The sequence below is a fragment of the Sciurus vulgaris genome (assembly GCF_902686455.1).
Source record: "Sciurus vulgaris genome assembly, chromosome: 12".
In the NCBI taxonomy this organism is placed as follows: Eukaryota; Metazoa; Chordata; class Mammalia; order Rodentia; family Sciuridae; genus Sciurus; species Sciurus vulgaris.
Window position 1 is genome coordinate 74,625,782 of NC_136473.1, and position 18,300 is coordinate 74,644,081.

General features: G+C 38.1%; 2 protein-coding genes across 7 annotated transcripts in view; one reads left to right on the forward strand and one right to left on the reverse strand.

The window, feature by feature from the left end:
• Positions 1–18,300, forward strand: part of LOC306642093 (UPF0739 protein C1orf74 homolog) — a 122,737-nt gene that overhangs the window by 64,951 nt on the left and 39,486 nt on the right. For all 5 annotated transcript variants that reach the window (XR_013758374.1, XR_013758375.1, XR_013758376.1 and 2 more), the window contains one exon: positions 13,398–13,526. The gene's annotated coding sequence lies outside the window, so the exon portion shown is untranslated. The remainder of the gene's footprint in view (positions 1–13,397; positions 13,527–18,300) is intronic.
• The window catches only part of HSD11B1 (hydroxysteroid 11-beta dehydrogenase 1), a 54,446-nt gene that overhangs the window by 16,473 nt on the left and 19,673 nt on the right, over positions 1–18,300 (reverse strand). The gene's annotated exons all lie outside the window — the stretch shown is intronic.

Genomic DNA, 18,300 nt, shown 5'->3' on the forward strand with positions numbered 1-18,300 from the left:
GTTCTAATAATATAATAATTTCACCTATGGAATATACATTCTGAACATTCCTTCATTGTCTAACATGCTCTTTTTAGGGATACCTCATATCCATACCATAATATTTTGCCTCCGGCTTCCAAAGGCTCATGTTCATCTCACAGTGCAAAATGCATTCAGTTCATCTCTAAAAGTCCCCACAGTCATAACAATTATAGCATTGCCCAAAAGTAAAAATTAAAAGTTAAAAGTCTCATCTGAAACTCCAGACAAACTCTTGGCTGTGAGTCCCTGTAAAGACCCAAAGTAAGTTACCCACTTCTATTATATAATGGCAATCTGGGGAAGCACTTTCCTATGTACCCCCAGGTGAGCAGGCTGGCCCCATAGTTTTACTCTCTCTCTGTCTCTGTCTCTGTCTCTGTCTCTGTCTCTGTCTCTGTCTCTCTCTCTCTCTCTCTCTCTCTCTCTCTGTGTTTGTGGTGCAGGGAGGAGGTTACTGGGGACTGAACCCAGAGGCACTTAACCACTGAACCATATCCCTAGCTGGTTTTATATTTTATTTTGAGACAGGGTCTTGCTAATTTACTGAGGATCTCCCTATGTTGCTGGTGCTGGATTTGAACTTGTGATCATCCTGCCTTAGCCTCCCAAGTCACTGGGATTACAGGCATGTGTCACCATGCCTGGTTCCCCTTGGTTTTCTTAAATTAATTTTTGCTTTTACACCCTTTAGTCCACCATACACATGGTCTTACTGATTCCTGAGATGCTATCAAGGCATCTTTTCTGTTGCTCTGTGAAAAGTATTTAACTTTTCTTCGGCAGTGATCTCTTCAGCAATCACCTTTTTCTTGACCCCAAGTTTATAACCATTTTTTTTGACCAAACTATAAGTTTTTAAAATCTTTCTTCTCTGCTTTCTGCTCCCAATTTTCACAGTAAACCTGGCTAAAAACTTCTAGCAATACCTATACCAGTGCCTGAATGGTATGTTACTTTGAATTTCCTCTATCAGATTAATTAGTCCATCACCTTTAAATTTAGCCTCACAGAAAGTCATAGAACATGGGAAAAAAGTGGAAAGATTCTTTGATAGGATTTAACATGAATCATCTCTAGTCCAATTCCCAATAGAGTCCTATTACTATCTGAAACCTCATGAGCACAGTCATTATTGTCCGCATTCCTATGGACATTCTGGTTTTCTGAGCTTCCACCAGGATTATCCATTAAACTTCTCCACCCTGCATCTCTAAACTTTTCCAAACTTCTCTCACAAGCCAGTTCTAAAGGTGTCTTAACCACATGGTAAAGTTAGTCACAGCAATGGACTCACTCTCAGTACCAATTTCTGTTAATCAGTTTTTTGTTGCAGTGACCAAAATACCTGAAAAGATCAATTTAGAGGAGGAAATGTTTATTTGGGCTCATGGTCTCAGAGGTTCAGTACATGGTCAACCAACTGCATTGTTCTGGGCCTGAGGCAGTATATTATGGCAAAAGAGCATGATGGAGAAAAGCTGACCAGATCATGGCAGCCAGGAAGGAGAGAGAGAGAGAGAGTGAGAGAGAAAGAGAGAGAGAAGAAAGAAAGAGAAAAGGAAGAGAAGAGAAAAGAGAAGGAGAGAAAGGAGCCAGGGACAAAATACAATCCCCAGGGGTACACTGGTAGTGACCTTCTTTCCACAGCCACATCCTACCTGCTAACAGTTACCATTCAGTAATATAGTCAAATTATTAATCTATTAGATGGATTCATCTACTGATTAGGTTGCAGGTCTCATAATCTAATCATTTCACCTCTGAACAGTCTGAAAATTCCTGCATTGTCTATCATGATCTCTTTTTTTGGTGGTAGTGGGGACACCTTACATTCAAGACATAAGAAGTATATTCTCAGAAATAGAATTGCTGGATTATATGGTAATTTTATTTTAATTTTTGAGGAAGTGCTGTACTGTTTTTCACAGCAGTTGCATTATTTTACATTCCCATCAGTAGTACACAGTTTCCATTTTCTTTATATTCTTTGACTACTCTTCTCTCCTCTTTTCTCCTCCCTTCCCTTCCTCTTTCCTCTTTCTTTTTTCCTTCCTTTACTTCTTTTGCAGTACCGAGCTTTGAATATAGGGGTGTTCTTTTTACCAAAAAGCCACATGCCCAGCCCTTTTTATTTTTTTATTTTGAGAGCGGTCTTGCTAAGTTGCTGAGGGTCTTATCAAGTTGCTGAGGCTGACCTTGAACTTGTGATCCTCCTGCCTCAGCTTCCTGAGTTGCTGAGAATACAGGCATATGCTACTTAACCCACATCCTTTTTTTTTTTTTTTCTTAATAGCGGCCATTCTGAAGGGTGTAAGTCAAATTCTCATTGTAGTTTTGATTTACATTTTCTTTATGATTGATTAGAGATGTTGAAGCATCTTTTCATGTGGGCATTTGTAAATCTTCTTGGGGGAGATGTCTATTTAAGTCCTTTGCCCATTTTTCAATTAGGTTTCTTACTTTTTTGTTTTTGAGTAGAGTGGTATTTTGAGGCTCTGTAAATATTTTGTTTCTTATTAAACTTTTACAGCTTGTTTTAGTTCCCATTGATCCATCCTGGCTGAATTATTACTGTGATGGTTGCTAATTGGTGATTTTCCAATTTCATTATTCCTTCTATATTTGTCATTTGACTTTCCACTTTTTGGAAAAGATTTCTCCTCTCTCCACTTATTTATTTATTCACTTATTTATTTATTCATGTATGTATTTATATCATCATGAGCTTTTAATTTTCCTATCATATGAAATGAACCATATTCTATCATTGTCATTATTATTTTAATACTCCAGTAGTCCCAGATTTGGCTACTGGGATACCTTTAAAGTTAGTCCCTGTATCCCAGTAATGTATACTTACTATTCTTTGAGAAGTTCTTTGTTTACTGGCAAAACAAGATTTTAAGGCTCCTCTTGTACCTTTCTTGACACTACTACTACTGGAATCATCTTTTCAAGAAGACTTCATTCTTTTAGTGGCAAATGATATTTAGAAAATAAGATCTGGGAGCTAAGTATGTTCCCAGGTCTCAGTGGATATAATGAGGGGGAATATATGCATGTGTGTATAGATACATATATCTGTATTTCCATATTTATCCAAGTATATTAAAAACCAACTAATACCTGCACCACCAATTCTAGTACAATACCACAGGGTTCATTTTCTCCCTTTTTATATTTGTAACACCAGCAGTGAGACAGGTTTCGATTATTCTCAATATATATTACTTTTTTGATTAATATCCCCTGTATGTGATCATCCTTCAGTTTGCCTCTTCCTCCTCATCCCACCTGGGCTCTTAAAGCCCATGTCAGACCACATGTTTACCCTCTTCACATAATGAAGAATGGTCCCATCCCAAAAGCCAATCGTGTCCCCATTAAAAAACCCTGCCATGAAAATCTAGATAAGATATCATGACATTTGCCAGCAAATGGATGCATCTGGAGTGTATGATGCTAAGTGAATTGAGCCAGTCCCCCAAAACAAAAGGCCAAATGTTTTCTCTGATAGGTGGACACTGACCCACAATAAGAGAGGTGGTGAGGGGAAGAAAGTGCAGTAGTTTAGACAATGGGGAATGGAGGGAAGGGAGGGGGATAGGCAGAGGAAAGACAGTGGAATGAATCTGACATAGTTTTCCCAGGTACATATATAAAACCAACACAGTGAATCCCACCACCATGTATAACCTAAGAATGGGACTCTAACTAGAATGAGATATATTCCATGCTTGTATAATTGTATAAAAATGAATTCTGCTGTCATATATAACTAAAAAGAACCAGTTTAAAAAAGAAAGTAGGTAAGCTATTCAGTTAAAAAAACAGAAGGGGAAATATGGCTGTGCATTGCCATCATAGTTTGAGAAAAGACATAAAATTAGAGATTTAAGTACTAGTAAGTCAATTTGCCACCAATTCATTCAGAAAGAATGTGTTGATTATTTGCCAAATTTGTTAGCACTGGAAAATCAGAGATGAGTAAACAGAGGGCCTGCCTTTAAAGAATGCAGAGGCAGGCCGCTGCGGATGAAATGGTGAATTTCATTAGCTTTAAGGGGCAAGCAGTTGTAAGACACATAATTATTTTGTATACTAAGGAAGAAAAAGACTGCCAATGAATGCCAAGAATGATAGCATGATTCTTATCCCTTAGAATTTTTATTCTGTACCTGTTGGAAAAGTTCCTTTACACATATATGCATAGTTGTTTTAAATCATGTATCATTCCTACACATTCATAATGATTCTTTTAAAATCAAAGTCACTTCCCCCCATGCAATATTACCCTTTAACATGCAGTATTTCTTGAAAGAGTGTTTTCCAAGTAACTGATACCTAATTGCTACTTTGGATGGTGGCACTCTTTTTATCTTATAATAATGTGTTATGGACAGATAGTAATGTCTTAATATTCATTAAATTCATTATATCAGATGTAATTGATACTTTGGATTTTTTTTACATCAATTCCAAAGGAGTTGGGAATTTCTTTTTTCCTTCAGTTGTATTGCTGGGTGAATATGTTTCCATACTCACATTAATAAAACAAAACAGAGATTCATCTTTTGTGAGTATTTTCCTTTGTTAGTTCCGATACAGCAATTGGAATGAAATTTTAGTCATTCCTATATAAATAATATTTGCTTCATTAGTGTCAAATTTATACCACACTGCTCTGAATCTATGCATTTCTACATTCACAGTCACTATTTGTTTTAAGACTGAATCCTGGTTCAATTTTTAAAAGACATTACACTAAGTAAGTGTGTCTAACAACAAAGTGCATAATGCCACTCAATTGAAGCATGACAGTATGAACAGCAATGGCTACGTTTGCATGTACAGGTAATGTCAACTATTCTAAACCACTGCTTAGCTGATAGTGATTGTAAGATGCACTCTGTGTGAGGTGCATCTCTTTCAGTGTTGTTAAAATGTTAATCAATGTGCATTTTGAAATCAGTGAAACATATCACAACCATGAACCTTCCTTGCTCTGATTCTACACTCACCATGCAATGTTACAATGATAAACTTGGATTCTTTGGTTTCCTGATTGGCATTTGGATGGCCTGGCAGAAGCAATATTTAGGGAAGGGTATGCAAGTGATTTAGAGAGGTATATTCTTAGTCATCTCATTGTCTACCCTTCTGATCTAAGACTGCCCTTCCTGTGACCTTGATTGATTAGACCTGACTCAATGACTATACCTTTCTAGGCTGGTCATTATGAATGGCTTGGAGGGATTGACTCTTTTCCATTTAGCTAAACCAATGAGATAGCTTTTCTTTGGGGGAAAACTGAAGTTGAGAGACAGATGATCAAGATACTTGGCAACGTGGCAGAAATCAACAGTACACTGAGAGTTGTTTCCTGAGAAGGGGATTGTGGCATTAAGGTTGAATTATGCACCAAATGAAGCAGAGGTTAGTAGAAAGAAAAGAAAGAGGAGCAGATGTTTTCAGAGAAGCAGGTATAACCATGACATTCCTGGGAGATCCTTGGGTGGCCTAATTTCCTGGAGGCTTGTCAACTGCAATTTTTCATAAATTCAGCCATCTCTCTTGGACTGAGTCAGATGTGTGCCCCATGTGGACCAGAGAACTGGCAATTTTCAAAATGACATTCTTTAAATGCTGTTCAACATTTATTTATTTAAAGGGTACAGGGAAAGGCTAATTTTCTTATTCTAGAAATAAAGGATTTATTTTATGCACTATGTGGGAGTTCTTGAAAGAGACAACTTCATGGAAAAATATTAAATAATTTAAAACTCACGAAGTAAAACCAACAAAGTTATTGATTAGGTTTTGACTTTCAGTTGACTGTGATGGCTGATTTCAGGGACATGTCAGGTGACTGTCTTAGGCATCATTATCTGTTTATAAGTCCATAGATCCATTGAAAGAAATTCTGCAATAAATGTTTTTGTAACTATATCTGTTATTGCAGTGATGATTATTTTTGATAGATTTTTAGCATTTCCTTTGCTTAGCAAAATGATAGAAATAGTTTTAAGGTTATTTGTACACATTGCCAAGTTGCTTAAGACTGAATAAAAAAATAAAAGACTGAACTTTTAAAAATCAAGAGTGAAAATGAATTAACATGATTAGAAAGGGATGGGGGTGTAGCTCAGTGGTAGAGCTCTTGCTTAGCATATGTGAGGCTATTACCGAGTACTAGCACTGTCAAAGAAAAGTAAATAAAAGGACCATACCCTTTCCTATTAGTAGTATATGATAGTTCCCATCTCACAATCTACTATGCAGCATTAACAAAGTTTTAAACAATCGATAACTTTGTAGATAAACCAAAAAGCCAAACAATAGTAAAAGCCACAAAACCCTAACGAATAGCAATAACCTCCTCCTGCACTAGTCTTTAGTGACTGTAATTTGAATTTATTTGTTTACTTTGAGGTGGGACACATCTCTGTCCTCCTGAAGTCACCCATCCTGAAAACAGAAATATTTTGTTTTTGGTTACCATCATAGAACCCTATCCTTTACTTTTCTTTTTAAAAAATTTGTTCTAATAAAATTTTGTACCATGTTAATTGTACAAGAAGCAGTTCAGAAGTGTACAAAATGGGGCTGGGGAGATAGCTCAGCTGGTAGAGTGCTTGCCTTGCAAGCACAAGGCCCTGAGTTCGATCTCCAGTACTGCAAAAAAAAAAAAAAAAAAAAAAAAGTGTACAAAATGAAAAGCTCCTTTTCATTTAACACTGTTGAGCTCATACTATGTATAATATTCTGTAAAGTGTTTTACATTTAAACATTATAGTTTTGTGGTCATATATATAACATTTGGATAATATTTCATTACAATTTAGGAGTCTGTTCCAAGAGGTGGGTATTTAGGTTGCTCCCAGTTTTCTTATGACTAGAAACAATACAATAACAAAATGGCTCACATTGGACTATGGGCTCCGGGACAGGCATCTTAGCCATTCTCACTCATTGCCATAGCCCTGGCATCTTGGCATAGTGCCTGGCTTAGAGTGGACCCTCAATAAATATCTAAATTTTATTTTTATTTTATTAATTTTACATTTTCAATGACATACCTTTTTCAAAGTTTGCAAAAGAAGCTACTAACTTATATTTGTTAGAAAATGTTTGCTACCATTTCAATGGGCAAGGTCATGGAAAAATGGTTCATGGGATGAAATATATCAGTAGCCCATTAACACATGAAAGTGAAATTTGTTTCCAAGTTACAAGACTTTAATTAAATGTCTCTAGCAGGGGTTCCTTTCATATACTAGGGGTCTACTTCATGCTTTTCATATAAAACTTGCTGCCTAATTATTGGTGGCTTATTTTAAAACTGATATATACATATATATATATATATATTTTTTTTTTTTTTTTCTTCTTCTTCTCCTTCTTCCCTTTTCCAACCATGGGGGAAACAAGAGTAACATTTTTCCTATCCAAAGTCAAGTTATCTGCCCTTCTACTCACTATCTACAAGAATAAAGAAATTCCAGATCCGGGAACTAAGAAGTACAGCTTTTTCAAGAAGATGTTAAACATTTATTAGATATATTGAAAATGATACTTGCAAAACAGCCCCTCTATTGATCTTTTTAAAGCCCTCTGTTCTCCCAGGCAGTTAGAATGGCAACCTATGTGACTTGAGTCCTTTGTCTTTCTCTTTTGCTAGCAGAGCAATACAAGTTTTCTATTTTTCTCAAAACTTTATTACTGGATCAGAATCAGGGACATGGACAAAACTGGCTACCCAGGTGGGACATGAAAGTGGCCCCCCCCAGACTTCTTGGGTAGGCGTGATGCTCTGAGTATGAGCTTGTTGAGAGCCCATCAATGGAGAATAGGGAGATGGGATGAATTTGCCTCGAGTCAGACAGGAGGAGCTCTTCCTGTAAGTAAAAGGAGGGGCTGAGGAACTGTCCTAGCAGCTGCTGAAGCTCCTGTTGCTTCAGGAAAATCCTACTTTTTCTCCCTGAGCTGGTATGGTTTGCTCCACCATTTGGTCTACTTTAAGAAAAAGAAAACCAAATGCACTGCAGTAATGACACCTCAGTCATCTGGTAAGCTCTCCTGGTGTGTGTACTGAGAACTTTGATTCCACACATCTGATTTCCCCTTTTTGAGAACGTTTGGTCCCTCTTGTTGGGAATAGCTATGGCACTACTAGTATAGGGATCACAGTTAAGTGGGCATAGGGAATTTAGGAACTTCCCCCAATCTGTCTGTTTTAAAGCTTTCCAATCTACTGGCCTTGGTTTTGTAGGAGTTCCCTCTGTGTCTGTGTGTTTTTGTTATATCTGTTACTGACCCTTTTAAGACAAGGTCAACACCATGTCAATTCCTGCCAGTGGTCTCTTGGGAAAGATTTTGTCTTAATGGAGCTATAAGCCTCTAACTAAGAAAAAGATGGTGTTTTACTGTAACATAGGCTGGTCAATGCATGTTTTGGAAGGTGAGGAAAGGTGACCACTGTATGGTGTTTTGAATTGTTATATAACCTATCCTTTGGTCTATCAGAGGTCAGATAAATGAAGGAAATTTTGTATGTGCAGGCATTTATGCAGTTTGAACAGCCAGGAAGTACATGATGCAATAAAAGGCACAGCCTCTGGTGTGCAAGGATTGTAGACCACCAAAAGGAAAAGTTAAGAAAGTTTTAAATCCTTTTAACCTAGTGCTGGCTGGCCAGAACTATCTCTTGGCCAACCTCTATCTCGGGTCCATCTCCAAGTTGTCCCCACTGCAAGTTGAGGATCTGTAGGCCCCCACCTGGAGAAAAAATCATGGTGAACTGTCCAGGTTGTGGAGAAACTTTTGATGAGTGAGACATGCCATGGAGGACCTGCCGACTGAAGAGAATGTGGCAGCAGTGAGTACCCTACTGTAGGCCCTGAGAGATTATGACCCAGGTATGAGAATGGTCTTCCTTTTTAAGACTCAACAATGCATCCCATTTTGCTGGTGAAACACCCATCACAGAGCTGGGCAATTCCTCTTGGGCAATGCCCCATTGGCATAAATACACAGGGGGATCAGCATGATGAACAATTGAGCAAGAGAAAAAAACAAAACAAAACAAACAGAAAACAACCCCCACACTGGGTTCTGCTTCTAGAATTCAAGGCTAAAATAAAACATAAAATACAAAAACAAAAAACAGCCTCTTCAGTCAGACTTTGTGACTCCGGGGCAAAAGGCAGGGCTGAAAGTCAAACAGCCTAGGACCTTGCTTAGAGCAGCAGGGGCTGTGGCTGCAGAGAAACAAGTAGGAGCTTCCTCAGTAGGAACCCAGTTCTGGCTTTGCTTCCAGGACCTGGAGTCCCCTTAGCTATAGCCAGGGCAGCAGGCCTTAACAGGAGAGGAGGAGAACCACCTGGGTACCTCTACTCTTGTACTCTCTGCTCTACCACCTCACACCATGGGGATGGCTGCACTTTCCCTCCTGCCCATCAGAAGACACATCTGGGTCCAGCACTGCATTCTGCCTGCCAGGCTGAGCAAATGCCCCAGTCTCTGGGTATACAGACACCTGCCTTTGGCCCTGATTGTTTCTTCAGAGAGAGACCCCTGAAAATTTCTGTTTGATTAATATGACTTTCATTGGACAGAGTGTCCCAGACAGGAGGATGCTTCAGCAGGGGGAGGGGGCAGTTGACATAAACCCATCACAGCTAGTTGATATTGCCTTTAAGGTATATAATTCCCTGTGAGGAGCAAAAACTAAAGAGAATTGTCTAAGGCAGCAGAGATCCCCAGGATAATGTCGCTCTTCTGTAAAACAAATGATCTCCTAGAAATAAGGCTCAGATGACAAAAGGTAGGGCAAGGGGCTCCAGGCCTTAGTGGAGATTCCTATACCAATTGCCCCACAAGAGCCCTGGGTATAACTGACATTGGGAACCCAATTGATTGGCTTCTTGATCAATATTGGCACAAGTTTTTCTGTTTTAAATTCTAAATTAACCTTTTCATGCAGTAGAACCCTAGAAGTGATAGGAGTGATGAATCAGACTCAGCAGCATTTGTTGCTCCAACCCCTTGAAAACGAACTGGCAGAACAAAGATTAAGACATAACTTCTTGCATATGCCAGATTGTCCAATTCCTCTCTTGGAATGAGCTTTGTTATGTAAATTAAATGCACAGATAATCTCACCCTAAAAGCAATGACACCATTTTCAAAGTGCCGCTGGAAATGTGCCCTGGTTCCAACTTTCCCTTGCCAACCAGGGAAAGGAAACTGAGTTCACTCTAGTGAAGGTCAATGAGAAAGTGAGTAAGGTCATTAGGGCAATGAGTCTAGGAAGGGTGGTCAACACTACCCCAAACAAGAGTTTACTCAAGGAAGAGTTAACCTGCCCCAGGAAGAAACCATACCCTCTTAGGAGATAAAAACATTGATAGGAATCCATCCTCTTCTAGATGAATTTGTAGAACACAGATTGAATCAGTTTTGAAAGATTCCCTATAATATTTTTATTTTGCCTGTTTAGAAACTTCACATTGGTGAGTATTGTTTTGTGCAAGACTTGAGAGCTATAAATAATACTGTCCAGTATATTCATCCCATGGTATCAGATCCCTATACCTTGCTGATTGTGGTGCCAGGTAACTATAACTGGTTCCTTATGTTGGACTCAAAGGATGCATTCTTCTGCCTCCCACTGGAAAGGAGGTTGCAATTATCATTTGCTTTTGAGTGGCAGGAACCCCAAAACCAAAGTAACCACCCAGTATTGCTGAACATGCCTACCTCAGGGATTTGAAAACTGTCCTCTGTTTAATGAGAGTATAGCAAAAGACCTGAAAGGGTTATGGATGGATGAAGGAATCCTTTTGCCTGATGTGGATGACATGCTTATAGCAATGCCCTTCAAAAACATTATTAATTGTGTTGAACTACCTTACCTCATGTGGATATGAGGTATCCACTAAAAAGGCTCAGATTTGTAAACAAGAAGTTACTTATCTGGAATTCCAGATTAGCCAAGGAACCCAAAGTTGAATGTCATACTAGAAATAGGCTATCTTGCGACTTAGAGAGCCCAGGAACCCCAGGCCACTATGTAGATTCCTGGGAATGGCAGGATTCTACCATATTTGGATCTCTCATTTTAATCTAATAGCTAAACCCCTGCATGAGGACTCAGTAGGAACAGAAATTGAGTCTTTGCTTGGACCCCAGAATTCCATGTTGTCTTTTAAAAGTTAAAACAGAGCCTCATAACAGCGCATGCTCTAGGCCTACCTACCAAAGGAGCTCATATGCATGAGAAACAAGGTACAGTCCTTGGAGTTCTCTTACTGGCCTTGGGGGACATATGGCAACCAGCAGCCTATTTTTCAAAACACCTTGGCCATGCAAAAAAAAAAAAAAAAAAAAAAAAAAAGATGACCCCTCGGCCTTCAGACAATAGCTGCCACTTGTGATTTACTACAAGAGGCTGAGAAGTTCATCTTAGACCACCCATTACTGTGTTTGTTCCTCACCCAGTCCTGGTCCTATTAAAATAAAAGGGTGTCTACTGGCTGACTGCTGAAAAGATAGGGAGATAACAGGCAACCCAAATGTCCTCAAAACCATGTCCATGTTAAATCCAGCAACACTGTTGCCTGCTGATAATGATGGGCCAATACATGACTGCTCAAAGATCTTAAAGACTGATTACTCCAGTAGATTGAATTTGTTTGATTAGCCTATCAGAGCTGGGCTGGGCTGGCTGGCTGATGGGGGCAGTTTCATGCATAATGGCCATAAGATAGCTGGATATGCCATGGTCAGAGAGCAACAGGTACTGGAAGCCAAGCCTTCATTGCTGGGACTATCAGCCCAGAAAGCTTAGCTAATTGTTCTGACAAGACTGACCAAAAGAAAGAAGGTAAACATTTACACTGACTCAAAATGTGTGTCCATGATACTATATTCACATGGAGCTATCTCAACAGGAGGATGAGTCCTCACTGCTGAAAACAAGGACATTAAATGTGCTATAAAAATATTGGCATTCATATACACTGTGGTCAAACCAAAGCAGGTGACAATCATGAATTAACCCAATCATTAGAAATGAACGCTTCCATGGCCAGGAAAAATCAAACCTCTAATAGTGCAGCCAAAAGGGCCACAAAGAGTAAACTGTTTGTCAGTGCCCTAACATTTCACCTTAAGTTAGACCAATATAAATCTCTTTATACTGAGGAGGATGAGAAATGTGCCAAAGTGGAGTTTTGACTCCTGGGATAGCACTGCCAAGTGGAGATGAAATTCCCATGGGATCAGCCTCCTGCCCGAAGCACTGGTTTGACTCTACAGGAGAGTGAGTACTCACTAAGGGTGGGATTCTTTGGTAAATTTCATCAAGCCCCACTTGCAAGGGTCATGTGTCCAACAGACTATTCAGCAGGTGACTCAACAGTGTATTGTGTGCTCCAAACAATCTCAAGACTGAAAGGAACATGATATGTAGGACTACAATCTTTTGATGATTGGCAAATAGATTTTACCCAAATGCCCCACACCACAAGAAACTCCAGATAGTGGCTTATTCTGCAGATATCTTCTCAGAGTGGGTTGAGGCTTATCCCAGCGAGACAGAAAAAGCTTTGGAAAGAATTCAAGTCCTCTTGAAGGAGCTGATTCTAAGATACAGGTTCCTCTACTTCATGCAAAGTTACAATGGACTGTCTTTCATTGCAAAAGTGACCCAACAAATGAGCAGAACAGTAGATATACAGTGCAAGTTACGCATATCCTGGAGACCCCAATCTAGGGAGAATGGAAAAGATGAATCTTGCCTTAAAGAAAATGGTGGCTAAATTCTGCCAGAGAAACCCACCTGCAGTGGGATAAGATGTTGCCACTTGCTGTCCTCCAGATATGGGTAACTCCAGAAATAGGCTTAAATAGAACCCTCATAAAATAGTGTATGGGAGACCCTTCCTGGTACCTCAGGAGATAGGGGAAAATGACTATAACAGAAAAAAAGTAGATTAAAACAGTTTGTATAATAACTCAGTCAAATTTAACTGCAGTAAATTAGTATGTTTCTTCTAGGGACCACCAAGTTTGGAATCACCTCTCCATCCCTTCCCATAAAAGTCCATAAGAAAAAATGACAATAACAGGTAAAAACCTTTAATTCTAGGGACCCCCTTTGTTGTACATTGTCAGCAGAAAGCAGCTTGGAGATGTCTTTGCCCATTAAGGTAGAAACTGACAGTGGGTAAAATGTAATGAGAGTCCCTTTCATCTGACAGGGGTCAACTTCGAGCTTTGAATAGAAAACTTGCCGCTCAACTGCTGGTGGCTTATTTTAAAACTGACATTATTTACCCCCTTCCTTTTCTCCTTCTTCCCCTCTGCAGGTATGAGGGAAACAAGATCAGCATTTCTTCTGTCCTATGCTGAGTTATCTGCCCCTCCAATCACTGTCTGTAAGAATAAAGAAACTCTGGACATGGACATTGGAACTACAGCTCCTTCAGGAATATAAGGTAAATATCAATTAGATATACTGATAACAATCCTTGGAAAACAGCCCTTGTCTTGCCCTCTTTAAAACCCTCTGTTCTCCCTGGCAGTTAGAACGGCAGTCTATGTGACTTGAGTCTGTTGCCTTTCTCCTTTGCTAGCAGAGCAATACAACTTTTTCCTTTTTCTCAACCTTGTCCTCCTTATTGGATCAGCAACAGGGATGAGGACCAAGCTTTTGGTATCATGTCTACTACATGCCAGGTGCTGTTGTAGGCACTGAGGATATAATGGTAAACAAAAAACAGAATTTTATTGCTGTCAAGGGGACAGGGCCCTCGTTCCATCTTACGAGTAAACAAAGAAGTTCAAATTAGAACTACTAAACATCTTTTTCTTTTTCCTACAGAATTGTCAATTCTGAAAACTTAGTTAATTCTGCAAAGTAGGTGTGAGATGAAGACTTATTTGGAATGGGAAAGGGAAATGATTCTTAAATTCATTTAAATTGATTTTTACTTTGTATATTTTGAAAAAGTCCAGGTTTTTATTTTTCTTTCTTCCTTTCTTTCATTTATTTGATATTTATTTAGAGATAGAGTCTCACTATGTTTTACGTTGCCAAGCTAGTTTTGAATTCCTATGCTCGAGTGATCCTCCCACGTCAACCTCCTGAATAGCTGGAATTAGAGGTGCACGCCACGATACCTGGCTCTTATTTGTCATTTTATCTGAAATTATTTGGTGATATGTAGCAATAGTCTTAAAAATGTTCCCATTATTGTACTCAGTCTAATGGTAAGAATCTGTCAAGGAAATAGTCATCAACTTCATCACCAATTCAGATATAAGAACATTTGTTGTGGGATTTTTACAATGTGAAAACATTGAGAGTATCTTCAGTGTGGTTACTAATGGGAAAAGAATTGACTGTAACTATATCTGTATATATAACTTATATATAATATAATTATATTTATACATAATATATATAATTTACAATAGCTATATGTTTATATATTTGGAAGGAAATTCTGCAAAATATTAGCATGATTATATCTAGACTACAGGAACATGAATAATTTGTTTTCAGTTTTATACATTTTTTTGTTTTCCAAATATTTATTGTGTGTGTGTATATATGAAACTTTTATGTCATAGAAACTTCTTTAAAAATTGTTGGAGGAATTGCTCTTTCCATTACTTTTGCCTTCTATTATAACCTTTTATGAAAAAAATGTTATTTGCTTTCTTTTGAATATAATCTTATCTCTATAGTATACTGATCTTTTTTTCTTCTTGTTAAGAAATTTGAGAGCTAAATTTGAAACTTAAATATATTATCTGCGTTGAGTCTAATTTGGGCACATTTATGTTCTTCTTAAGACTTGTTTTTCTATTTATATATTTCCAAATAGAATGTATTTGTTATAGGCCTATTCAAACCCCTAGTGAGGAAACATAAAGACGTGAATAATGATAGAAATTTGATATTTTCATCTAGATGTACACATGAATGAAACCTGTGGTCTAGTCATTAAGTAGCTTTGACTATTTAAGTTCCACCCCAGCTTTTTAGGGGAACTTGAAGTAATACTTGTTATGGATAGCATTATATTGTTTTCAACCTGTGCCAAACTGTTGCTTCTTCTTCAAAAAGTGTCATGTCTCCCCACTTTTTTTTTTTTTTTTTTTGTACTGGGGGTTGAACCCAGGGGTGCTCTACCACTATGCCACATCCTCAAATTTTATTTTGACACAGTCTTGCTAGGTTGCCCAGGCTGGCCTTGAACTTGAGATCCTCCTGCCTCAGCCTCTGGAATCACTGGGATTATAGGCATGTGCCACTGTGCCTGGCTTCTATCCCCTTCTGTTTGGGCAGATACAACATAGAGCTTTTAGATAAATCTAGCAAGTTCTGTCTTGATCCTTCAGGTTTTGCCCAAATACAATCTCTAAAATGTAGGCAACAATGACTCCTGGAATGTTTATGCCCATGCTCTCGGTCTCTGGCATTCTTCTAGGTCCTGTAGATGACACATCTATAAACAGACCACTCCTCTGTATTTTGCTATGGCTCTCTTCACATGCCTAAACACTTCCGCTCATCTCGGAAATAGTGTTCCCTGAAAATTACTTCTGAGGTAACTGGATTTAAGGATAAGATGCATATTTTCTTAGAATAATTAGTACAAATTTGAGGACGAATAGATTACTGCTTTCCACTCTAGTTCCAAGGCCTTTCACATCTTTTCAGGACCTCCGCCATATCCATACGCTGAGGAACTGGCCCGTGTTTCAGGAAGGAGTGAGTGCCAGAGCTGCAGACGATATTAACATCTGTATATTCCTGTCTTTATGTAAAACAACATTATGGCTATTCCAAATCCTGTTAGTTGATATGTATATTTGAGAAACATTTTTTTTTTTTTTTCTCTTTATAATGTCAAATTCTTGAAATAGGTTTGGACCACACAGGCAGCCCTCGACTGACAAATAGATTAAGGTCCAACAAGTGACTTCATTCCTTAGTTTAGTTTTGCCACCAAAGCATTGTCTTATGAAGTATTTGCCCCTGACTAGTATACTGAAATACTGTACATTTACATTTTAAAAATAGTATGTAACAATGATGCAAAAGAGTAAACCAGAAAAGGAATATATTTGAATAAAACTCTTTCTATATATATTTATTTAAACTATATATTCATATAATTAATTAATTTAATCAACAATCTAATTGCTTTATAAACATATTCATTAATATATTGATAAATAAATATACAGAAATTAAAAATATATTTATACCTTAAATACATATACATATATATATTTAAAAGTTGATCTTCTGGAAGATTGGGAGAAAACTTAATAGGTAACTGTAGGTTATAGTTTTACAGCTTCCAAAGAGAGGACTGAGCATTCAGGGGTTATTGACAAGTTTCTTTATTCCTTTCAGAGTATTTTCATTTTTGAGATTTAAGAAACCCAGTCTTTTATTATGTCTAGTTTCATTTCAAAATATGCCTTTCATTTTCTTTAACACAGAAGAGCCATTATCCCTACGCTTATGCTTGCCCAGTATGCTTAGCATTTGTGTTATTGCTATTAGTAGTATTGGGATCACTGGGAAATTAAAAGAGAGAGAGAGAGAGAAATAGAGAGGAAGTAGAATTTCTAAAGGTAATTTATCAAAATGTAATAAAGACAAAGAGGAAATGTTTAAACGGCTCACATCAAATCCTGAGAAAGATTTGATGTGAGGTGTGAGTTAAATAGATTTGAGAGGAGAAAGGAGTGGAGCGATGATGGGGTTTGTCCAGGACTGTTTGAGGGGGAAAGAGGAGGTGTGGAGCAGCAGCATTAGATGATCAGTTCCAACAGTCACCTATGTAACTGGTAGGATGCACCATTGTTATGGGGTTCACAAAACCAAGGGGCTCAAAAATGGAATCAGCTTCACCTTCTAGAATTAAACCTAAGACAACCCATTTTGATTAATGACAGATAAACTTTTGCCAGATGTTTCCAAATATTCTCTGCCCAGTCCAGTGATTTTTAAAAAAAGTCAAATTCAAGAATTATGTCAATTCCAGTTTGTTTAACAAATACTATCTGGCATTCTCTTTCCATTCTTTCTCCTGTTCTTTCACACTGCCTGTATCCCCTGACTGATGGAAGGGGTTTTGTTTTTGTGATGGACCTTGAATGTGAGAGACAGTGTGGGTCTGGGTGTGCATGTGTGTGTGTCCACAAGCATGTTTTTGTATGTGTCAGGTCACCTGAAGGGCGTGTTTTCTTCTACACTTAGTGTTTCTTGGCATGAGGGACACAGGAGAAATCATTAGTTGTTTAGCAATATCAATGCCTCATATAGAAATAGAACCCTTGAATTTTAGCTGAACACATGAATAAAGATCACAATTGTAGGAGAAGAGTACAATTTTCAGACTGTATCCTTCTTTCTTCATATTTCTTTTGCTAGAATTCAGATATAACAGCAGACCATCTTGAACATGCAGATGAAAACGGCACCATAGGGATGGTGACTCTAAGACAGAAGGGTTCTTATACAGCTTTATGGGGTGTCACTACCATATCAGCCCTGGACTGCCTAACTTAGGCTGTTTCATGGGAGAAAAAAAATAGATTTGCTTAGGGCATTGTAAAATGGATATTTGTTAAAGTAGCTAAGCTTATGTCCAAACTAGCACGTGGTGGAAGGAGGGGAGACTAGTAAATGTAACTGGATGTTACATATACAAGAAAGTAGATCAGTAGGTGCCAAACAAAGGTGTTACTTTGGGATGAATGTGTGCCATAGATTCCCAGAAGCATCAATACTGTTTAATGCTAAAGTAGCATCTGAGTCTTTAAAAGAACACATTTAAAATATAATACTTCCATGTATTGCAATACCTGGAAAGGTATTGGGAACAAAAATAGTTTCTTGTCACTGTAATTCCTTAACAATGTGTTCCCCTAGAGGAAATGATTAAAATTCTATCTCAATACTTCTATTTTTTGTGGTACTGGGGATTGACCCAGGACACTTTACCACTGAACAACATCCTCAGCTCTTTTCATTTTCTAATTTAAGACATGGTCTCTCTGCGTTGCCAGTCAGCCTCCAATTTGGATGTTTCAGCCTCGACCTCCTGAATTGCTGGGATTACAGGCATGTACTACCATGCCCTGCTTCTATCCCAATACTCTTTCACTGACCTTAGGACCACGCTGATGTTTAGTATCTCATGTTTGTGGAATTCAGATTTTAAGGGGGAGGATTAATAAATA